The sequence below is a fragment of the Macrobrachium nipponense genome, chromosome 2, assembly GCF_015104395.2.
Source record: "Macrobrachium nipponense isolate FS-2020 chromosome 2, ASM1510439v2, whole genome shotgun sequence".
Classification (NCBI taxonomy): Eukaryota; Metazoa; Arthropoda; class Malacostraca; order Decapoda; family Palaemonidae; genus Macrobrachium; species Macrobrachium nipponense.
Window position 1 is genome coordinate 167136807 of NC_087201.1, and position 8200 is coordinate 167145006.

Genomic DNA, 8200 nt, shown 5'->3' on the forward strand with positions numbered 1-8200 from the left:
GGTTTTGCTGGTTGTATATTATTATTTAGTAGAATATAATAATAATAATAATAATAATAATAATAATAATAATAATAATAATAATAATAATAATAATAATAATAATAATAATAATATCAATATGTTTTATTAAAAGTAATTGTTGCCTCAGCTGCATTAATTTTATATAGGATCTTATTTGTTTTCCTAATTATGGTTTTCTCATAATTTGGAAAATAGAAAAGAACCTATATAAAGTTAATGTAGCTGAGGCAGCAATTACTTTTAATAATAATAATAATAATAATAATAATAATAATAATAATAATAATAATAATAATAATAATAATAATAATAATAATAATAATAATAATAATAAAAGAAATATGGAGATGCTACATCAGAAGCAACCCGACGGAGAGAGGATATAGAAGAAGATTGGTCAACATCTGGAATGAGAGGAATAACACCCCCCAAACAGAGCAGAGGCTGGCAGACCAAGTAAGGAACATAAAGAAAAAGAACTGGCTCTCCCAACAGAAAGAGAAGAACTGGAAAGGGAAATGTCACACGACAACGAATTACACGAAGACGAACTGAGAGACGAGAGCCACAGAAGACGACAGGGAGGATGAGGTATCAAACAACGACACACGAATAAACACCGACGAAGTAACAGAGAGGACGGAATGGGTAGAAAAGATTAGACAATGGATGGAGCCAGATACAGAAAGAACAATGAAATAATGGGCATAATACACACCACCAGTATCACAGAAACAAATAACTTGGCATATGCAGGAGCAAGATTAGTAGCAGAACTGATGGGGAATCGACACCAACACCACCCCAGCACAACCAACCCAACAGAAACCAAAACAGCAATCTCCTTCCTTGGAAAAGGCGAACCTGGAAAAGCAAATCATGGTGATGAGATCTGACTTGAGTAAACTGAAAGAGATGGCAGAAAAAAGGCTAAGAAGCAAGAAAACAAGGAAGGAACTCAACGAGAAATACAAAGTACAAGAGAGGGGACTAAACAACACAATAGAAGATGTAAAACAGAGGCTTAAGGCCAAAGCACATAAGATCCAACGGTACATGAACAGGAATAAGGGATACCAACAGAACAAACTATTCGGAACCAACCAGAAAAGACTATACAGCCAACTAAGAGGGGAAGACAACCACCAAGAATTTCCTGAAGCCGAACCAAGTAAGAGACTCTGGGAAAACATATGGAGCAATCCGGTATCACACAACAACATATGGAGCAATCCGGTATCACACAACAAACATGCAACATGGCTCCAGGAAGTCAAGGAAGAAGAAACAGGGAGAATAAAACAAAGATTCACAGAGATCACGACAGACACAGTCAGACACCAACTAAAGAAAATGCCAAACTGGAAAGCCCCAGGTCCCGATGAAGTCCATGGATACTGGCTCAAAAACTTCAAGGCTCTACACCCACGAATAGCAGAACAACTCAAGCATTGTATCTCAAATCACCATGCACCCAAATGGATGACCACAGGAAAGAACATCCTTAGTACAAAAAGACAAGAGTAAGGGAATTTTACCAGTAACTACAGGCCTATCACCTGCCTACCAATAATGTGGAAGTTACTAACAGGTATCATCAGTGAAAGGCTATACAACTACCTAGAGGAGACAAACCCATCCCCCACCAACAGAAAGGCTGCAGAAGGAAGTGTAGAGGCACAAAAGACCAGCTCCTGATAGACAAAATGGTACTGAAAAACAGTAGGAGAAGGAAAACCAACCTAAGCATGGCATGGATAGACTATAAGAAAGCCTTCGACATGATACCACACACATGGCTAATAGAATGCCTGAAAATATATGGGGCAGAGGAAAACACCATCAGCTTCCTCAAAAATACAATGCGCAACTGGAATACAATACTTACAAGCTCTGGAATAAGACTAGCAGAGGTTAATATCAGGAGAGGGATCTTCCAGGGCGACTCACTGTCCCCACTACTCTTCGTAGTAGCCATGATTCCCATGACAAAAGTACTACAGAAGATGGATGCCGGGTACCAACTCAAATAAAGAGGCAACAGAATCAACCATCTGATGTTCATGGACGACATCAAGCTGTATGGTAAGAGCATCAAGGAAATAGATACCCTAATCCAGACTGTAAGGATTGTATCTGGGGCATCAGGATGGAGTTTGGAATAGAAAAATGCGCCTAGTGAAACATACAAAAAGGCAAAGTAACGAGAACTGAAGGGATAAAGCTACCAGATGGGAGCAACATCAAACACATAGATGAGACAGGATACAAATATCTGGAAATAATGGAAGGAGGGGATATAAAACACCAAGAGATGAAGGACACGATCAGGAAAGAATATATGCAGAGACTCTAGGCGATACTCAAGTCAAAACTCAACGCGGGAAATATGATAAAAGCCATAAACACATGGGCAGTGCCAGTAATCAGATACAGCGCAGGAATAGTGGAATGGACGAAGGCAGAACTCCGCAGCATAGATCAGAAAACCAGGAAACATATGACAATACACAAAGCACTACACGTGTTATGTATAGTCTGTCCGTATTTGCTCTTGGGTGTAGTGCTTTGTGTATTGTCATATGTTTCCTGGTTTTCTGATCTATGCTGCGGAGTTCTGCCTTCGTCCATTCCACTATTCTGCGCGTATCTGATTACTGGCACTGCCCATGTGTTTATGGTCTCTTTTATCATATTTCCCGCGTTGAGTTTTGTTGCGAGTATCGCCTTGAGTCTCTGCATATATTCTTTCCTGATCGTGTCCTTCATCTCTTGGTGTTTATATCCCCTCCTTCCATTATTCCAGGTAGGTATTTGTATCTGTCTCATCTATGTGTTTGATGTTGCTCCCATCTGGTAGCTTTATCCCTTCAGTTCTCGTTACTTTGCCCTTTTGTATGTGACTAAGGCGCATTTTTCTATTCCAAACTCCATCCTGATGTCCCCAGATACAATCCTTACAGTCTGGATTAGGGTATCTATTTCCTTGATGCTCTTACCATACAGCTTGATGTCGTCCATGAACATCAGATGGTTGATTCTGTTGCCTCTTTTCTTGAGTTGGTACCCGGCATCCATCTTCTGTAGTACTTTTGTCATGGGAATCATGGCTACTACGAAGAGTAGTGGGGACAGTGAGTCGCCCTGGAAGATCCCTCTCCTGATATTAACCTCTGCTAGTCTTATTCCAGAGCTTGTAAGTATTGTATTCCAGTTGCGCATTGTATTTTTGAGGAGCTGATGGTGTTTTTTCTCTGCCCCATATATTTTCAGGCATTCTATTAGCCATGTGTGTGGTATCATGTCGAAGGCTTTCTTATAGTCTATCCATGCCATGCTTAGGTTGGTTTTCCTTCTCCTACTGTTCTTCATTACCATTTTGTCTATCAGGAGCTGGTCTTTTGTGCCCCTACACTTCCTTCTGCAGCCTTTCTGTTGGTGGGGGATGGTGTTTGTCTCCTCTAGGTAGTTGTATAGCCTTTCACTGATGATACCTGTTAGTAACTTCCACATTATTGGTAGGCAGGTGATAGGCCTGTAGTTACTGGCTATATTTCCCTTACTCTTGTCTTTTTGTACTAAGGATGTTCTTCCTGTGGTCATCCATTTGGGTGCTTGGTGATTTGAGATACAATGCTGGAGTTGTTCTGCTATTCGTGGGTGTAGGGCCTTGAAGTTTTTGAGCCAGTATCCATGGACTTCATCGGGACCTGAGGCTTTCCAGTTTGGCATTTTTATTATTATTCAGAAGATGAAACCTATTCGAATATGACAAGACCACATGGACCATTGACTTGTTATTCAAGCTCCCAAAGAATACGGTGTTTCATAGGAAGAAGTAAGAGAGAGTAAAGGGAAATATAGGAAGAGATCTCACTTATCAAAAAAGACAAAATAAAGCAATAAATAGATACTGTGGAGGTGTGAGGGAGGACATTTGTTTTAAACTCTGCGTGAAATATAAATAGACTCCAAAAGGGGGAATTAGATAAAAGGAAGTGGGTTGATGAACGTAATGTTTCTGGGAGCCCTGCACTGCGTGTCAGCCTCCTGAAGTCATCCAATGTCTGCTCAAAGTCAATTGTCCGTAACACCTGTGATAATATCAGGGTTTAGCTTTTTGTTTGAAGAACTCGTGGCAGATTGGGGGTAAATCACCCCCGTTGGTGTAGTTTAACATTCCAGTGGGTGACAACAAGTGTGGAAGTTACAAGGCGCAATAAGGACTATGTTCCATTGATTTTCAGTCGAGGAATTCGTTAATTTCAACTCCCTGAATAAGTAATAATAAGGTTCATAGGGATATATAGCGTTTGGTTGAATAAAAAAATGCAAGTATTTCCTACCAATTATTATTATTATTATTATTATTATTATTATTATTATTATTATTATTATTATTATTATTATTATTATTATTATTATTATTATTATTATTCAGAGGAAGATGAAACAAAGGGAAATTAAAATGGAACTGGTCAGCATAGCTGCATTAGGCAGACAACAAAAGACTTGATGTGTAATAATAATAATAATAATAATAATAATAATAATAATAATAATAATAATAATAATAATAATAATAATAATAATAATAATAATAATGGAGAAATAAATCCACAGTTATGTAAATGAGATTGATAAGGGGAACCGAAGAGATTCCCGAAAGCTATCCTTAAAGTTTTAATTTTGAATATATGTACATTTACATAACTGTGGTTTTGTTTCTCTATTTGAAGACTCATGCTAATATGAGGATTTTTTAATTAATAATAACAATAGTAAATTCTATTTTCAGCTGAAGGCCATATACATAGAATATACAAAGAATAGACAATAACATACACAATCTAGATATATAAGATAACATGGTAAAAAAAAAAATTGGCAATATCTGCACTTGCTGAAGTAGTATAAAAGATGGTAAGCAAAATAATGGTAATAACAGTAATAATATTGAGAAAAGTTAAAAAAAAAAATATTGAAAACTATAACAATAAGAGAATAGAATGTACATATTCAAATTAAGTGGTTACAGTGGTCAGGCCCAGAAGGCTAAGTACGAAAATTGAATGTAGCACAATTGTACTTTAATAATAGCAGTAATAATGAAAAAAGGAAAATACCAGTAATAATAATAATCATAGCAATACAATAATAATGACAGACTCTGCAGATGACATTTTGCCAATACAGAGATTAAGTCATTTAGAGAACAAACGCCTCATTTTCCCATCTTTCCTACGATTTAGATCTTCTTGCCTCACTACTTAGGATGCTTTGCATGAGCGAATTGCTGCTGTTTCGCAGTCGGGTGATCAGACTGGACATTGTTCGCCTTACAATGATTTCTAAATTGTCAAGGTGGTTTTCTGTGAACATCTGTGTGGCGGAGGGGTAGTGAGGAATGTTTGTAAGGCGTCTCAGAATGTCATTGTACACAACAGTGATACTTCTAATGGTCTCTCGGGTGTAGTTCGTCCACAGGGAACACCCATAGATGCTGTAGCAATACGAGCGGAAGGGCAGCAGTTTCACATCTCGGTGACAGAAGGCAAACCTCCTTGCAATCATGTTGCCAGTTGCACATACTTTACGACGCCTCTTGTTTTATGTCTGCCGAATCTTTCAGGTCGTCCGTGATAACGTTACCCAAATACGGAAATTCGAGCACGAATTCCAGCCGATGATTTCCGAGGAGCATTTGTGGTTCTGCAATATGCTTAAGCGATCTCGGAAGCAGCGACATAAACTGGGTCTTGGTTTCGTTGTATAGGATAGCAAATTCCTCTGCATACTGGCGGCAAGTATCAAATGAGTCGTTGGAGACCTTGCGCTGATGGGGGAATGAGAACCATATCGTCGGCCTAACAGAGGTTGTTTATAGTTGTTTCATTGACAGTGCAACCGATTGGGAGTGAGTTCAGTTTGACATTCAAGGAATCTGTGTACGTAATAAACAGGTATGGGGAGAGAATGCCCCCTTGTCGAAGCCCGTTTAGGGAGCCGAAGGTGTACGACGATGCAATTCAGGACCAATAACAAACAATATCTAAAAGAGGTCATACTCAACATAAATCTCTCTCTCTCTCTCTCTCTCTCTCTCTCTCTCTCTCTCTCATTTTGAAGGAATTTCAAAGATCATGAACCTCTATGTAACTGAATGAAGAGGCCGACGGTGTGGAAAATGCCTCATAGTTCAAAATCCTTTTCCAGGAAATCTGGGGAACGAACATGACATTTCTATCAAGAAAGGCGTAGCCAGCATCTTATTCTTAAGTGCCACACGAATTTGTTCCCCAGATTTCCTGGTAAAGGAATTTGAACTAATCCGTGAGCAGCTTTCGTCTTTAAAGTATCCTGACCATACAACTGAGAAAGCAATTCACAAAGCAAACGTAATTTTCTACCGACCCCCTCAAGACAAGAACAGAAAGACACCCAACAATATAATAAAAATCCAACACCTGGACAGGACTAAGACGTTGACACAGACTCTTCGAAAATCTAGCCATTTTGCCTTTACCTACCCAAATACCATAGCCAAATCCCTGATTAACGTCCAACAAAAGCCAAAATCCCCAAAGACAAAGGTTTTACAGGAAAATCACTAATCCACTGGCATATCCCATATCCTTCTTACTTCTATTTTCATGACTTGATACTTATCGAATTTTTCTCTTTCTCATCTACTCTGGTGTCCCATGGTATTGCAACATCGATGGGTGGTACTTTCTTCTTGGTTTTGTCAATCAACGTCACTCTGGTCTATTCACACGTATCCCCTATCTGTTCTGATACCATAGTCCCAGATGATCTTTGCCTAATCGTTTTCCATCACTCCCTCAGGTTGGTATTCGTACCACTTATAACTGCAAGGTAGCTGCTGTTTCTTGCACAGGCTCCAGTAGAGGGCTTTTGCTACTGAACTATGCCTCTTTTTGTACTGGTTCTGCGCAAGTGCCAGACATTCGCTTGCTATGTGGGTTATTGTCTCATTTTTTACATTGCACTTCCTGCATATGGGTGAGATGCTATTTCCCTCTATCGTTCTTTGGATATATTTGGTGCTTAGGGTTTGGTCTTGTGCCGCTGTTATCATTCCTTCTGTTTCTTGAGTTTTCCCTCTGTAGCCATTGCCACGTTTCATCGCTGGCTAGTTCTTTAGTCTGTCTCACGTACTGTCCGTGCATTGGTTTATTGTGCCAACCCTCCGTTCTGTTTGTCATTCTTCTGTCTTTTTATATTTATGGTATTATCCTTATCATTATTATTATTATTACAGAAGATAAAAGGTGTAATTTGAACAATAGCCGACACTTAAAGTGACTCTTATCAAACCTCATGAATTTGGAAGAGTATGTTCGACTTTGCAAAAAAAAAAAAAAAAAAAAAAAAAAAAAAAAAAAAAAAAAAAAAAAAAGTTTTTATGCATAGATAAATATTGGGTCTCATTCGCTATGTCTGGTGAACATGTTTGAGAAGGCGTCCAATTTCAAAGATTTCAATCAGAACACAATTTTCCTCTCATCATTACTAAGAGAGGATTTTCGATATCAGTATTCCATCTTCACATATAATATTTCCTATCTGTCTTTCTCAAATGGTTCAGAGAAGTCACATACAAGACTTCTCGCTTCTTGGCGGTCTGCCATTGACGGAATCCAGCACAGGTGTTGGCTGTGACTGCGCAGACACAGAGAGTGCCACCTGGCTAAGTCTACGAACACCAATAAAAGGTGACAAATAGCTGAAGTCATTCCACAGAGTACAGAGGATCATCCTAGTCTGCATTTGGCTCAGTGTCTGCCTGACGTGATCATGAAGACAACGTTAGTTCTCTTCGGCTTCCTCCTGGCCTTGTCGCAGTTCCAGCTCGCCGAACTGACGGTAGTCTTGTGATTAACTCTATCAGACCGAATTGAAGTTATTTCAGCTAACAAATTCAATGTTTAGGTTTTAGGCCTTTCCGTAGCATTGTTGTTTTTTATAATGAAGCATTTCAAGAATCGGAATCATGTTCCCTTTCCAAGACATGGTTTCTTCTCTGTAAAGTTTAAATTATTGTTTTCCAGAAGCTAATGATTTGTCTTATAAATGCTGTTACTATCTAGTTTAAATTATATATATGCGAATTTCATTCAGAAGTTGAATACAATTACCCACTTTTCTTCTG